The following is a 15,730-nucleotide window of genomic DNA, read 5'->3' as shown; positions in this document are numbered from 1 at the left end:
TCTTTAGGCTCGGAGATCTCTGAAACCACATACTTTCTGCAGTCTCACCTCTACCCTCTGACCTCTTACTGCCACCTTCCCAGGGATGCAGAGCTTCTTGAACTCACCTAAAGGATCAATACAAATAACCAAATGTAACCATCTAAGGCAAATTTGTGGGGCAGAGGACAGAATCAAAGATCGCATCTTGGTATTATTTGGCATTCAGTGAACTCAGCCCCTTTACCTTCTGCTTTTAAAGATACAGTTACAGATTTGCTCCTGGGACTTTTGAAATGACTACAAAATCCAGGCATCCCTAAAGGGGTAACCAAGGTGGCAACTGTCACTCAGGCTCTTTGGCACTTTCAGAGGTGTTTGTGAAACTCACTTGTGATTCTTTCAGCCTCTCCCCATAGCTTGTTAAAACCTGAACTGGGTGCGTGCATTTTTCTCGGGTTTGATCAGTTAATGATTTGGTACAGCGTCTGTGAAGTGTCTGCCAGTGAAGGATTCCAGCTCTTTTTTACAGACCCCCCCTCACCCGGGTTGTCTGATTCAGTGGCAGAGTTGACTACGTAAGAGTAAAGTGTGGTAAGTTATTGAGCCTCCCAACAGCCGAGGTTCAATGAACTCCTGAAAGACCCCCAAACGTTACTGAAGGCTCCCTGGGAATCTAGGGAGTGCTCTGTACAGAAATGTAATTGTTCTTCATCTTGTCTGAACTAGACTTTATACTCCTCCAGGGCAGGAACTTTGTCTCCTCTGTGTTCTGGCACATTCATCCCAGAATGTCTGGTATCAGTTGGTGCGCATTCCATCATGGGCACCATCAAACAACCCCTGGCGGTTGTCACAATTCTTTTCCATATTAACCCCATTGTCATGACCAGTACCAACCTCATCGTCATCATCATTGAGAGAATATAGTCTTCCTCCCCTGAAACTGTGCGCCTAGGCTGTCTCCAGTGACCTTCCTTCGCTTTACTCTATCCCTGCAATTCTGAACCATTTCCTGCCAAGTGGGGATGGTTACTCTGTCCCAACAGCTACGCTGTCTGCTGTTCTGATGCTGAGTTGTTGGCTCCAGACCCACAGTACAATCTGGGGGGCATGAAAAGTGACTCGAAAAGCAGGGGCAAGACCCGGCCAAATAAGGACAAACTTGGGCCCCCAGGCCACTCCATTTAGCTTGATCTCCCTAGCTCCCCATCTCATCCCCCAACAGGACGCCGCTTTCTTCACCCCTGCCCCCTCCCCTTTTTTCCAGAACGCCTCCTCCCCTCCTTCTCCTCCCCATCCCCCCTACCCCATCCCGCCCCTTAGCCCGCCCGTGTGGAGAAGCAGCTTAAGCAGCAGAAGAGGGGAGCGCTCTGGGATGGGACTTGGAGGAGGAAGGGAAGGAGGAGACAGCGGCGGCGGCGGCAGTGGCACGGTTTCTGGTCTCCGGCGTTCCCAGGAGAGGAGCCGCCTGCTTTTTTGGAAACGGAGGAGAGCGGGGAAGACGTGGCCGCGCCTAGCCTCGCCTTCGGCTCCCTGTCCACCCGGGCTGCAAGAGCAGCAGCGGCGAAGGAGGCAGTGGCGGCTGCAGGTGAGCGGCACTCTCCCTGTCCCCGGGATTTTTCGCGGTGGAGAGGTACAGGTAGGCGCAACGGCCCTAGGTAGATGCCCCATCGTCCCTATTCCCGCAGGGCAAGGAGACCGCAAACCTAGCGTAGAGCGAGATGGGGCTGAGGGGCGGTGTCTGGCCCCAGGCGGGGACTAGGCTAGCTGGGCTCGGCGCTGCCACCCAGCTCCGCGCCTGCCCGCCGGGACTGGCACTACCCCGGCTGTTTGTGCGCCCCGGGCGCGGGCAGGGCTGGCCCGGGTCCTGCCGCGAACATGAGGTGAGACGCGGCGGCAGCAGGGGCGACTTCTGCCCCGGAGCCCGGGAGCCCGCAGCGGACTCCTGAGCCGCCGGGTGGGAAAGAGCCGTGGGGCGCCCCTGCAGCTCGGAGGGCCTGGGAAAGGCTGCCCCTGCCTCCGGGCTCAGCGCTTCTGTCTCCCACCCTCAGGGAGGTTCCTAGTGGCAGCGGGCTTCCGGACCGCGTCTGCACAGACAGCGGGAAATGGAAAGGTGTCGAGCCCCAATTGATTTATGACAGCATTGACTACCACCTCGGGGAACTCGAAGTGATTTTAAAAATTCGCTTCTTTTAGGAGCAGCGTAGAGTAAGCGTGGGGAGGGATGTTTTTCTAGCCCCAGTGACCCGGATTTGAGCTTTCACTTTCTTCCGTTGAGATAACTTTTCACCTATTTAGGTTAGGGAGAATTTAGGGAAAAGAAAAAATGGTGGGGACCTCAGATTTTTTTAGGCTACACGATGAGATGGATAAGAAAATGCAGGATGTTCTTAACGTCTTGGTGCGGTTTTAAGCTTTCTGAAGACGACAGAGCCTCCAGATGCCTCTTGAGGGAGTTCCTAGAGTCTGGACTCTGTATCTGACAAAGGGTAATGGGAAGTGATGGTTCCCCCAGTCTGCTTCAAAACTTCCAGGACCTGGGATGCTTATCAACGTAGATCTAGTCCTGTATGTTAGTGGCGCTGGCCAAAAAGGATTGTCTCTCTCAGACTTCTGGTGATAAGCCTTTCTGCACTTAGTTAACCCTGCAATACAACCATTAAGCCTTCACAGCTATGCTCGGAGGTACCGATTGTCCTCCAAGAACTCAGGGCTACCTTCCACCAGCCTGCACAGGATTGTAGTGGCGTGCTCTGTAACAATCTAACCACTTTAAATACAGCTAAGCTAGGCAAATATAGATTTACCCCACAGGTAAATTAGGGAGCGAGCTACCTTGCCAAAATTTAATTTTCACACAGCCTTTCAGGAGAAGATCGCTATTGAGAGAAGATCTGCATGGTGATAAGGCAACAATCACCAAGAGCCAGGAGATGATGGTTTGAGTCTCAACTCTGTGACTTATTAACTGCGTGACTTTTGGCAAGTCATAGCCCCCCCAATCCCTTTAACTTTATAGTAAGAAAGATGGAGTAAGGATCTCCAAGGTGCCTTCTAGTTTTCTATGGCAGATTTTACTCATATATATTATATAATAATTAATATTTATATAAATACATATATATGTGTAACATTTATATAGCTAGCTTTGCCAAGAGCTTTGCATGTATTAATTCCTTTGGTCCTTGAAACAACCCTGGAGGTAAATGATTTTATTATCCAAATTTTACAGATGAGGAAACTGAGGTTAAGAGAAATTGAATAACTTGCCCAGGTCTAAAGCGGGATTGAAATTCAGGTCTTCCTGGACTCCAAGTCTGGCACTCTATTAACTCCACATTCTAACTACCTTCAGTATATATTCTTGTATAACCCTCAGTTATAAGTGCTTTCAAAACACCATTGCAGATAATTTAAAATAGCAAATGCTTTACCTTTCTCCTATGATAAAAATAGGTATTGAGGAACTGGGAAGCCAGTCTATTAGAAGGGTCATCAATTTGAGGATGATAGGGGAAGGGATGGAGAGAAAGTTTGTAAACCAAGTGTTAATTCTTTCCTTAAACAACTCTCAGCTCCGAATACTCTTCCTTCACAATATTTCTTCCTCTCTCAATGCTATGCTTCCAAGTATACTCTTTACTTTTAGTAGCATCTTTAGGTTATTAGAATTTCCTTCCCTAAGATCTTGGAGAAGTTGAGTTTTAATCTATCTGGCAGATGGGCTGTGCTGTCTGCCTATGATAGAGGTTCTTAACCTTTTTTTTTTTTTTTATGGTGTCATAGACCTGTTTAGTAGTCTGATGAAGTCTATTGACCCCTTCTCAGAAAAATGTTTTTAAAGAACTGAAGGAAATGTTAAATTTCCGAGGTCCCACTCAAGTTCTGACCCCCTGAGATCTCTTCACACACCTGTGGATCTCAGAGTAAGAACGCTGGCTTGGGAGATCCTATGACAATATCTCCAAATCTTCACCAAAATGATGAGGTTCCATTTTTATAGATCACCTCCAGATAGTGCCTTTTGCTCCATCCCAGAGTCCCCACCCAAGGGAATCATCTATTAAGCTAATTTTTAAAATATCTATGTGTTTCTGGTACAGTTCCCATCTCAGCATTCTTAATCTTTCCCTTGACAAATCTGAGAGTTATAAATCACAGAATAATAGAGCTGGAAGACACCTTAGAAATCATCTAGTTCTGTCTTCATAAGTGGGGAAACTGAAGTCCACAGAAAACTAGTGACTGAAGTCACAGGACAAGTGAGTGCCAAAAACTACAGATGGAACCCAGGTCTCCTCACTCCTATTTCAGTGGTCATTTTGCTGTAAGAAATAGTGCCCCTAGTGGTGCCCAGTCATATTTTCCTTTTTAAAAAACAATTTTATTGAATTTTATTTAAAACAATTTTGTTTCTTTAAAATGATTTTATTTATTTAAAAACAATGCTATTGAATTTTATTTTAAAATAAATTTATTATTCAACTCATTATACACCAAGATGGTATTTCCTCTGTTCTATTTTTTTTTAAAAGAAATTACTTAGCAACCAGATTCCCAAATAGTACCAAGGGCAGAAGGAAGGAATTAGGAAGACAACATTAATGGCTATAATATGCTATGATAATCTTGGGAGTATAACTTTAATGTAACTTACTACCTGAGTGACAAGCTTCCAGTCTTAGCTATGTTACAAACAATAAGGGCAGTTCATACTGCCTCCCAGGGGTCTCAGTTTCCACATCTATGAAAAGATTTGGCTGAACTAGATGATTTTTCTAGAGTCCTTTCCAGGTCTCACATTGACTTACTCAGGGTCACCTAGGTAGTAAGGAGAGCTTACATTATTGACCAATGATATCAGGAGGGTGATGTCTTGACTTGCAAGTGAATTGGATTTAAGTGGGGCAGAGCTGTGCAGAGTCATCAGCCTCACTCTCTCCTCACTCCTCATTCAGAATTCAGTGGCAAGATGTAGGTCAGGACAACTGAGTAAGAAGAGCCAGGTACATCTGACTCTAACTTAGCAATACATATTTTTATTTTAAAGGAAGTATCCACCTTGTGCATCACTAGGGACTCCAAATGTTATAGTAGAAAAACACTAGGAAGGGAGTTAAAAGACCTGTATTCTAGTTACTTCATCTCTGCCTCAGTTTCCACCACTGGAAAATGGCCATAAGAATAGCATCTGCTTCCCAAGGTTATTGTGAGAATCAAATGAGATATTTGTAAAATATTTAGTGCAGAGCCTGGTCCATAGTAGGTACTATTTAAAATGTAAATATCATTTTTTATTATTAGTACTGGTCTCTGTTCTGCCACTAACTTGCTACTCTAAGTCAGGAGGATTGTCTAGGAAAGCCTGATACAGTCCAAAAAACTGGATTTAGAGTCAGAAAACCTGGGTTCAAATCTTGGCTCTGTCACTTACTGCCTATGTAACTGACCTTGGGGCAAGTCACTCAACCTTTCTGGGTCTCAGTTTCCTTAACTGTAAAATGGGGAGATTGGATAAATGATCTCTAAGGTCCATCTAGAGACCTGGGATTGTATTTTGTGAGCATAGAGAAGTCTAGAACTCCTGTAGCCCTGAAACTATAATCTAGTCTAATCCTTCCATTTTACAAATGAAGAAACTGAGCCCCCAAAGAGGTTAGACAGTAGAACAGACTAAGGAAAATTAAGTCCCTTTTCAGTTTCTTTTTGGAATTCTTCTAGGATAATTCTTTTAAATGAGTTAATTAAAATACATAGGCTTACAGAGGAAACCATTTATATTGAAATAAAGTTGTTAAATATAAAAAAAAAACCCAAGTTCATGAACCCCAAGTTAAGAACCTTTGATCTAGTCCAAACCTCTCATTTTACAAATGAAGAAACTGAGGCCCAGAGATGAGATGTGATTTGCCCATTTAATGATTGGAACAGTGGTGCTTCGAAAGGGTCTTTAACTAAAACCTAGTAATGAAGGCAACATAGTTTAATGGGACAAGCCTTGGACTTTGAGTTGAAAAACCTGTTTGGTATCTGAGCTCTGCCACTTTCTGGCTATTTAACTCTCTGAGCTTTATTTTCCTCATTTGTAAAATGGGCATGATAATTGTGAGGCAGGGAATTATTATAGAGGAAAGATTATTATAGATGGAATTAGGAGATGTGGATTCACACCTTAGCTCCATCCTTGACTATCTGTGTGACCTAGAAGTAAATTACTCACCTTTTCTAAACCCTAGTTTCTTGATTAAACTAGCATAATAATATTTGTCCTATCTACCTCACATGACTCTTGTGAGGATCAAATAACCTGTTTTAAAAGCTTTGAATGCTCTAAAGTGTTATGTAAATGGAAGCTAACATTATTAATCTTTGGCATTTAATCTTATGGGCCATAGGATCATAGCCTTAGAGCTAGAAGGGTGCTTAGAAACAGCTTATTTTGTGGGGTTACAGTTTCCTCAAAATTAGGTGGGACAAAATGACTCCTAAATTCGCTTTGAGCTCTGAAATTCTATGATTCTGCCCTCCACAGGGGAAGTCTAATGAAAAGATTTGCTGTCTAGTCAAGAGAAGAGAAAGGACTAAGAGTGAAGTTGAAGTTTTTATAAAATAAAAGTCCTTGTTCTGTACTTACACCCCCAGAGATCAATGAATTGTATTCAAACTGAATTTCTATGTGCTTCATAGTACAATTTTCTTCTCATATTTGTTGTTGTTCAGTTGTTTCCATCACATCTGACTCTTTGATACCTCATTTGGGGTTGGTTTTCTTGGCAGAGATATTGGGGTGGTTTGTCATTTCCTTCTTCAGTTAATTTTATAGATGAGGTACTGAGGCAAACAGGGTTAGGTGACTTTCCTGGGGTCATGCATCTACTAAGTGTCAGAGGCTGGATTTGAAGTCAAGAAGATGATTCTTTCTGCTTCCAAGCCCAGTGCCCTACCCACTGTGTCGTTGTAGCACCAATACGATATTCACAGCACCTACAGCAGCCATGAATATGCCAGTGAAATTCTGAATCACAAAATACATCAGACTTCCACATGGAAGACAGAACCAAAACATTTATTCAGAAACCAGAAAGCCAAATCCATCATAATCTATACACAGTAACAATGCAGAAAACAACACTTCCCCTTCTGGGCTTCCCACAAACCAGCTCCCTTAAGCAAAATCACAAACAAGCTCTCTCATTCACCCTAGACAGCAGCCTGCATCCTTCCTACCTCTGACTGTTTTCTCACTAACTTCCTCTCAGTTCTACTCTAGCTCTACCTCTTCCTGCTCTACTCCTTCAGCAAACTCCTCCCACCATAGGCTCCATGTGACTCAGACTTCCATGTGACCCAGGGGGGTCACATAGGTCTATTAATGAATGGGAAAGATCTTCCCATTTAAATTACCATTACAGTCACCTAGCAGCCCTTTCTTCTCATATGCTGATATGGCAAAGGTTGATTTTTAATTGTTCCCATCACATTCGACTCTTTGTGACTCTTTGAGGTTTTCTTGGCAAAGATACTGGAGCAGTTTGCCATTTTCTTCTCTAGCTCTTTTTATATATGAGGAAACTAAAGCAAGTTAAGTGACTCACCCAGGGTCACATAGCTAGTATTGCATTTTACCACATAATTATTGCCACCACATAATCATTGCATCCTGTGTTTTCAATTCAAAAATTAGTTTATAACCTTTTATCACATAATCATCACATGGTATAATTCTGTTCATCATACCACTTAAAAGGTAGACAGAGAAACAACGTGTTCACCAGTGGTATATGGATACACATTTGTCTCTTACACATTGGGAGCCATGAGCTTAGAATTCTCAGCACACATGCATTGTCAGCAGGTGGTTTGTGTGGTTTGTTTAGAGGGCTGCAATACTAATGGTATTGTCACAACCCAGGGAGGTTCAAGGGGCGTGGACTAGCAAGCAACACTGCCATGAGTAAGTCACACGATATGGCAAGACTTGCATCTTCCCATCTAGCTAAACTGTTCAGTTCATCTGCCAGCAATAAAATTTAGTAATAATTTTTTTTTAAATAATAGTGGCATAATTTTAAAAAGAAATTTCACGTAATGGTCATGCCCTGCTTTTTTGCAAAAAAAATTTGGGGGCTCAAAATCTGTTTTGATTATGCAATGAAATAGGGTAAATGTCTGAGGCCAAATTTGAACTTGTCTCTCTGATTCCAGGCTTGCTGTTCTATCCATTGTGTTCTATCCATCTAGTTATACTTTGCTATGTCACATCCCACTAGTACTGCAGTTAGAATGTAATCTTTTTGAGGGCCGAGGCCCTTGTTTCTCTTATATTTATATTGAGAGCCCCTAGCACATAGTAAGTGCTTAACAAATGCTTGTTGACTTGCCATTCCTTCAATGATGGCCACTGTAAAAAGCTATATTCAAAAATAGACATTGAAATGACATATCAATCAATCAATTAATAAACACTTATTATGTACCTACTATGCTAAACTGCATGGTTACTAAGCACTGGGGATACAAAAAGAGGCAAAAGTTTACAATCTAAAAGGAGAAAGAACATAAAAACAAATATATACAAAGCAAGCTACATATAGGACAAATGGAAAATAATTAAAAGAGAGAAAGCCCTGGAATTAAGAGGGGTTGGGGAAGGTTTCCTGTAGAAGGCGAATATCATTTGTTTCTAAGAGAGTTGTTCAGCAGAGTCTGATTAATTTGATGGTGGCTTAGGTGACTTGATTGCAAGGCATAGACCCTTGGAGGCATCATAGGGACATTTTTCTCACCCCAGCAGGAACTAATGGCAGTTTTGTGGCAGAAGCCCATGGCAGAGGTTGATGTGTGCTTACATTTAGTCTAAGAGGGTAGGTCTCCAACAATGTTCCTGAAATCCAGCCTCCCATGGAGAAGAGTGGAAATTCCCAAGGCACAGTGATGCTGGAATCTAACCTTCTAGCCAGAAAAAAAGAGATTTTCTGGACAGCACCAACTCCAGAGATAGTAGCAACTGAGTTGCTGAAAGGTTTCCCTCCGAAGCACATGTCATGTGCATGTTTCTCAGCTCCAGTTTAACAGTTTTCAATCTGGAGAGTTCAGGAATTGAATCTCTTAGAAGAGAATTTCCTGATGCAACTTGCTTTGTGGAAAAAGAGAATCATCCACATAGTTCCTGTGCAGCATCTTACTTGGAGAGGAAAGCCAGAGAGTTATTCAGATGGTACAGGCCAAAGAGTAATGAAATCGCTTATTCAGCAGCACCCAAAGTATGTTTATCTTCCAACAGGAATCTGAACCAGGGGCAGCTAGGTGGCTAGAGTGGATAGAGTGCTGGGCATGGAGTCAGGAAGACCTGAATTTCAAATCAGTCCTCCACTACTTACTAGCATTGTGACCCTGGGCAAGTCATTTAACCCTATTTCCCTCAATTTCCTCCTGTGTAAAATCAGCTGGAGAAGGAAATGGCTCTTTTCATAAGAAAATGGAGCTGGAAGGGGCATCAGAGTCAACTAGCCTAATCCTCTCATTTCGCAGATGAGGAAATTTAGTTCCCACGAGATTAAGTAATTTGCCCAAGATCACAGAGGTAATGAGTATTAAGAACAGAATTTTAATACAGATTCTCTCACTCCAAAGACAGTACAGTTTCCACTGTGCCATGAAACTGGAGAACTTTTAATGTGTATGGGAAAGAGGGATTGTGCATGTCACTTTTTCTGCTGCCAATTGCATGCCCTTCTCCTCATGTGGACGGTTTAGCAATGCTTGGCTCAGGTTGGTGCCCATGGAAAGTGTTGCACCAGAAAACCTAGAATTTCTTCTGCCGTGACTCCATTTCACATACCAGAGACAAGAAATAATGAGGTAAGTGGCTGGATTCTTTAAGCTCACCAAGAAGGTCATTGAGAAAGACTTCTGCTGGTCTTCTGAAGTGCAAATAATGGGGCAATCACCCTGAGATATTCTTCTTGGCTACTGTGAATTGCTAAGAATAAAATAATCTAATTGGAGGGCTGGAGGGTACCTAACTTCTCCCAGTGCCTTCTAGAGGGGGCAAAATCTATACTTTTTGACTCCATTCTACATGGGCTGCCCTGCCAGGTTTCCACTGTACAGAACAAGAAACTCCTATGCTGGCTACCTCCTAACCTCCACCCACCCTATCTTGACTCCTTTTGTGTGTTCTCACCCCATTCAATTGCAAACTCTTTGAAGGCAGAGGATTTATCTTTTTATTAATTGTATCTCCAGTACTAGCAATGTAACTTTCATACAGTAGGTGCTTAATAAATGTTTACTCAATTGGATTGAAAATAACTAAATCCAAAAAATAACAATAAATGAGTCCTGATCGCCATTGACTTCGATGCGGCTCTAGTCTACAATCTGTATCCATGATACAGAAATGGACCCACGTAATGCTGCATGGTGTATTGGAAAGAGTACTGTATTTGTAATCAGAGGACTTAGATTTGGAATCCTGGCCCTTTTAAATGTTACTTGTGTGACCTTGAGTACTTCCCTGACCTTTATTTTCCTCATCAGTAAAATTAGAGTTGGACAGTTCTAAATCCATAATCATGTAATTAAACTTTCTAACCATTAAATAAATACGCTGTTCTCACACTATGTCTTTTTGCGTCTTGATTAGTTTTTACATTTTTGGCCTGTTCAAAATCAAGACCAACATTATCAATGCTTTTATAATTTTCAAAAATATCAAACAGCAGATGTTAATTAAGCCCCTACTCTGTACCAGGTACTATGCTAAGTGATGGGGATACAAGGACAAAAATGAAATAATCTCTGCCTTTAAGAAGCATGTATTCTATTGGAGAAGACAACATTTACAGATCTAAGGAAATACAAAGTAATTTGGGCAGTGGGGGAGGCACAAGCAGATTGGAGAATCAGGAAAGGGTTTATGTAGGAGGTTGTGCTCAGCTTGAACTGAGCTCTGAAGGAAGCTGTGGATTCTTTTTCTTAATTTTTATTTATTTTATTTTTAATTTATCAAATAAGGCAAGCATTTCCATAGCATAGTATAATAAATAAAGATGATTGCACATGAAACCACATCTATTATGTACAACTTGCTATTCCTTTAAAATATATCATAAAGTTGTCATGTAAATTTCTTTTTTCTTTTTCTCCCCCCTTTTTCTTCTTCCCTACCTCTCTCCTCTGCCCTGCTCTGTGGATGGATTCTAAAAGAACATGGTTGCTAAAATACTTTTGGAAATTCCTGGTTTTATGAGTGTAATTATTTCCTTCAATAATATGGATTGCAATCTTTCTATTATTGTCTTCTTGAGATAAGATATGGTTGAAGACTTGACATTACCCAGTGGTCAACATGGTAATGAACTTACCCAGGCTGATTTCCCCAACAACTACCCACAATCTGTCAGTGACCTTGTACTGAATTAGGTGGTGTAGTAGATAGAGTGCTAGGCCTGGAGTCAGGAAGACCTGAATTTAAATCTAGCCTCGGACTTTTACTAGCTGTGTGAGCCTGGGCAAGTCACCTAACCTCTATTTTCCTCCTCTATAAAATGAGGTTAATAATATTACCAACCTCCCAGGGTTGTGGTGAGGATCAAATGAGATAATAATTGTTAAGCACAGTTCCTGGCATAGTAAGTGAGCCCTATAGAAATACTAGTAACAATACTCAGGGTATTTTTTTTTTAGCTTGGCAGAACAAGTCAGATCAATGTGTTTCACTGACAGGGTCTTGGGATAGCCTGGAATAAACATTCATAATTGCTTTTTCTTTGATTTATTCATGTCTTCATTCATTCATAGCCTTCTGGAACCCCGTCATCTCGACATCATGAAACATTAGAGTAGTAACTCAGAAGAAAGTGACTAAGTAAATTTTCCAAACACTTCATTTTGAGAACTCAGTTGCAGGAGAGTGTTTTGCTGGTTCTTCTAATTCATGGACATCTTGATATAGTGAAAAGATCACTGGCTCTGAAGTCAGAGGAGCTGGGTTCTTATCCTACTTCTGACTTGTATAACCTTAAGGAGGTTTATTAACCTCCCTAGCCCTCAGTACCTTACTCTGTAAAATTAGGAGGCTTGAATTAAATGACCTCTGAGTTCCTTTATGGGGCATCTAGGTGGCACATAGAGCATCCAGCCTGAAGTTAGGAAGACATCTTCCTGAGTTCAAATCTGGCCTCATACACTTACTAGCTATGTGACCTTGGGCAATTCATTTAACCTTGTTTACCTCAGTTCCTCAATCTGTAAAGTGAGCTGGAGAAGGAAATGGCAAACCACTCCAGTATTTTTGCCGCAAAAACCCCAAATGGGGTCCAAAAGAATTGATGAAATGAATGAACCACAATAAGAGTTCCCTTGTAGTGCAAAATCTAGGCTCCTTTAATATCACCAAATTGTATTCTGATCCTCACTCCTGGAAAATGCTTTATATGTGTTTTTTTATTTACTTATCTGTATTTATGTTGTGTTCCATACGGACATTCCCACCCCCTAACCCCTTGCCCCAGTGGAATGTAAGCTCCTTAAGGTCAAAGAATGTTTCCTTTTGTCTTTGCATCCCCAGCATCTAGTACACTAAATTGTACTTAGAAGACATGTCATAAGTGCTTGTCCAATGGATGGATGGATGGATGGATGGATGGATGGATGGATGAAGATGCTATTTTGTTACAAACTGGCTAAAAAACCTCCAGAAATTCTTGAAACAATCAGAAGACATGGAACATGTGCAGTGGGATCTATTTTAGTGAGTGATGATTAGCCATCATCCTAAAAATATGTCGGCCACACATATTATCAAGTAACTTGAGTATAGATTTGATCTTAAATGGAAATGTGGCAAAAGAGACTTGAGCCTGAGAACATGTGGAACATATTTTGAAATGAATGAGCATTGCATGAGTATTTCTTGGCCACCAGGAAGGAAAACTACAATAAAATAAGCTGCATATAGACAACGATAACAAATAATTATGGTATCAAAAACTGTAAGATGATTAATGTTGCAGTGACTTGAATATAAACTGCAGATTGGAGAAGAGGAAAAGGACAAATTAAAACAGATTTATCTCCCTTGAGAAGCCAAATTTGTCCAGATAACAAAAGATCACAGCCCAGCATGATTTTCTCTGTTTTCAACAAGAGCCAGGCAGATGATTGCCAAGGCAAGCTTTTGATAAAGAAAGGAAAAAGTTAGACTGAGACAACCTGTCTGAATTTTCTAAGTGCATCTCTTACCAGACAAGTTCTTTCCCCACATAAAGTGCTGAACTGGAGTTAGAGAAGCTGAGTTTGAATCTGGGCTTTGCCTCTTTTGGAAAAATAATTTGGAAAAATTTTTTGAAATTTTTGCAAAAAATTTCATTCCTCTGTGCCTCAAGTTTCTCATTTGTAAAATGAGGGTGGGCCATTGGACTGGGTGACCTCAGAGTTACTTTCCAGCCTTAAATCTATGATTTTAGGATTCTGTAAACTGTAACACATTTTTAAAATGAAATACATTGTTATTACCTTCAAATATAACATGAACTAGAGTGAAAAATGCTGCCAAGGAAGAGTTCCTACCCAGATCTGCTTTAAAATGCAGATAAGAATCACATGTGAATTCAGTTTTTTCTTCCTTTAGTATTCTTCCCCCACCTCATCCCACAATTTTAAGCCAGAGGAACTGGGAAGTTTATTACAGATAGTTATGCAAAACAAAGCCCAGTGATTTTATTACTGGAAGTCATGCATAATAAAGGCAAGAATTTAAGACAACAGATTTAAGGCAGAAGCCAAGAGTGACTTCACCTATCTTTTTTGATCTTTTACCCAAGTTAGTATGAACAACAAGTTGGAGCACTGTGGGGTATCAAGTAAATCTCATCTCCCCAGTTCCACCAGTTCTTTTGCAGGCTTATTGGATAGATGATAGATGATAGATTGATGGATCGATAGACTGATAGATAGATAGACAGACAGACAGATAGCTAGCTAGCTAGCTAGCTAGCTAGATGATAGATAGATTGTAGACCTGAGAATACAAATACAAATGAAAAAGGTAATTCCTGCCTTCCATGAGCTAACGTTCTCCTTTTTGAATTTTTTATTCATTTTAAACTTAAATACAAAAAGACAAAAAAAGAAGAAAAAGAAAAAGAAAATTTCCACACAGCATGCATAAACGCAGCGCAACATAAGAAGAGGATTCGATACAAAAATCATGAATATCCATTTCATGTTGCTTACTTTAAAAAAAACTATAATGAATACTACACTGTATTCAAAGCTGCCCTGCTTTTCTGGGCTTCCTTCTATTTTCTGTTGTTCTCTGCTGTGTACTTTTTGTTCTTTTTCTCCCTCCCTCCCAACCCTGACCTAGAGAAAGCTACCATTAGATACAAATACATGTATATATGTCAAACCATATTATATACCTATTTATCAGTTCTTTCTCTGGATGTGGATAGCATCTTCCTTCACAGGTCTCTTGTAGCTGATTTGAGCATATGACTTAGTCCTTCAAAGTTGTTCTTAGAACAACATTGCTGTTGCTGTGTACAATATCAAATTGGTTCTGCCCATTTCACTCTTCATTATTTCATACAAGTCTTTCCATGTTTTTCTAAAATCAGCCAGCTCATCATTTCTTACAGCACAGTTATTCCATCATATATCTCGACTTGTTCAGCCGTTCCCCAGCTGATAGGCAACCCTTCAATTTCCAGTTCATTGCCATCACAAAAAGAGCTACTATAAATATTTTAGAATATATATGTTCTTTCCTTTTTTCCCTCATCACTTTGGAGAAAAGATGTAATAGTGGTATTGCTAGGTCAAAGAAGATACAGTTTTTTGATATGCCATGGGGGGAGCATCTTTTCTTGATTCCTTCTATTTTATTATGCTTTACTATGATTTATCTTTCTATGCTATTTGATTAAATGTCTTTTGCTTTGAACTACGTGTCATTTCTGCTAAAGTGTCAAAGTGAACATATATCATTGGGTCTCTTGAGCTATGATTTTGAATGGTTTACTAACCGACAAAATGTCTTCAACCTGGAGCAGCTTTCTGGAGGTTTCCTTGTGAAGGGGTCCCCAGGTACCACATTTAAGGGACTGATTTCCTTACCAGAACTTTTTTCTCATCACTAACATTGAGGCAAGCTTCAGTCTTGTTCTGTATTCATATGATTCTGACGTCTTAAATTAGTGAGGTCCTCATTCATCAGGTTTCTTTTGTATACATTTGTATTTGTTAGCTTTATATTTCTGCTGTACGTATTTTTGCATGCACTTGTTGAATCCCCAATTAGAATGTAAACTCCTTACAAGCAGGGATTGTTTCATCGTTTACCCTTGTGTGCCCAGGGCCTGGCCATAGTAGCTTATGAATATGCTTGTAGACTGATTGGTTTTCCTGTGCTAAAATCAGGTTGATATGATCCGCCCTGTTGCCAAGTACCTCTTGCCTTCCCATTCTAGGAAGTCCAGTCTAGCTACCATGTAGAAGAGCTAAGATTTGATAATGACAATGAGACAACTATTCTAGCAATTTCTTCATAAGACCACTGTGAATGATGCTAAACCTAGGACAGCCCCTATCCCTGTCCTTTGGTGATCTTATAATTGATCGTTTGTATTGGTTTAAAATCTTCAAAGCATCTTCTTAACAGGTACAAACAGCTATTCTCTTTTCAGATCTAAAATTTAAAGGGTAATAGTGATCCTCAACTCATTAGTGCTAATTGATA

At 40.7% G+C, this 15,730-nt stretch overlaps 1 protein-coding gene across 3 annotated transcripts in view; it reads left to right on the top strand.

The window, feature by feature from the left end:
• Positions 1-1,314: 1,314 nt before the first annotated feature.
• MATN2 (matrilin 2) overlaps positions 1,315-15,730 on the top strand; it is a 203,856-nt gene continuing 189,440 nt past the window's right edge. For 2 of the 3 annotated variants that reach the window (XM_072603436.1, XM_072603434.1), the window contains exon 1: positions 1,316-1,570. The gene's annotated coding sequence lies outside the window, so the exon portion shown is untranslated. Of the gene's footprint in view, positions 1,622-15,730 lie in introns of all 3 variants that reach the window. The other variant, XM_072603435.1, reaches the window with a different exon arrangement.

Source organism: Notamacropus eugenii, chromosome 4 (assembly GCF_028372415.1).
Source record: "Notamacropus eugenii isolate mMacEug1 chromosome 4, mMacEug1.pri_v2, whole genome shotgun sequence".
Classification (NCBI taxonomy): Eukaryota; Metazoa; Chordata; class Mammalia; order Diprotodontia; family Macropodidae; genus Notamacropus; species Notamacropus eugenii.
This window is presented reverse-complemented; position numbering and strand designations above follow the sequence as displayed.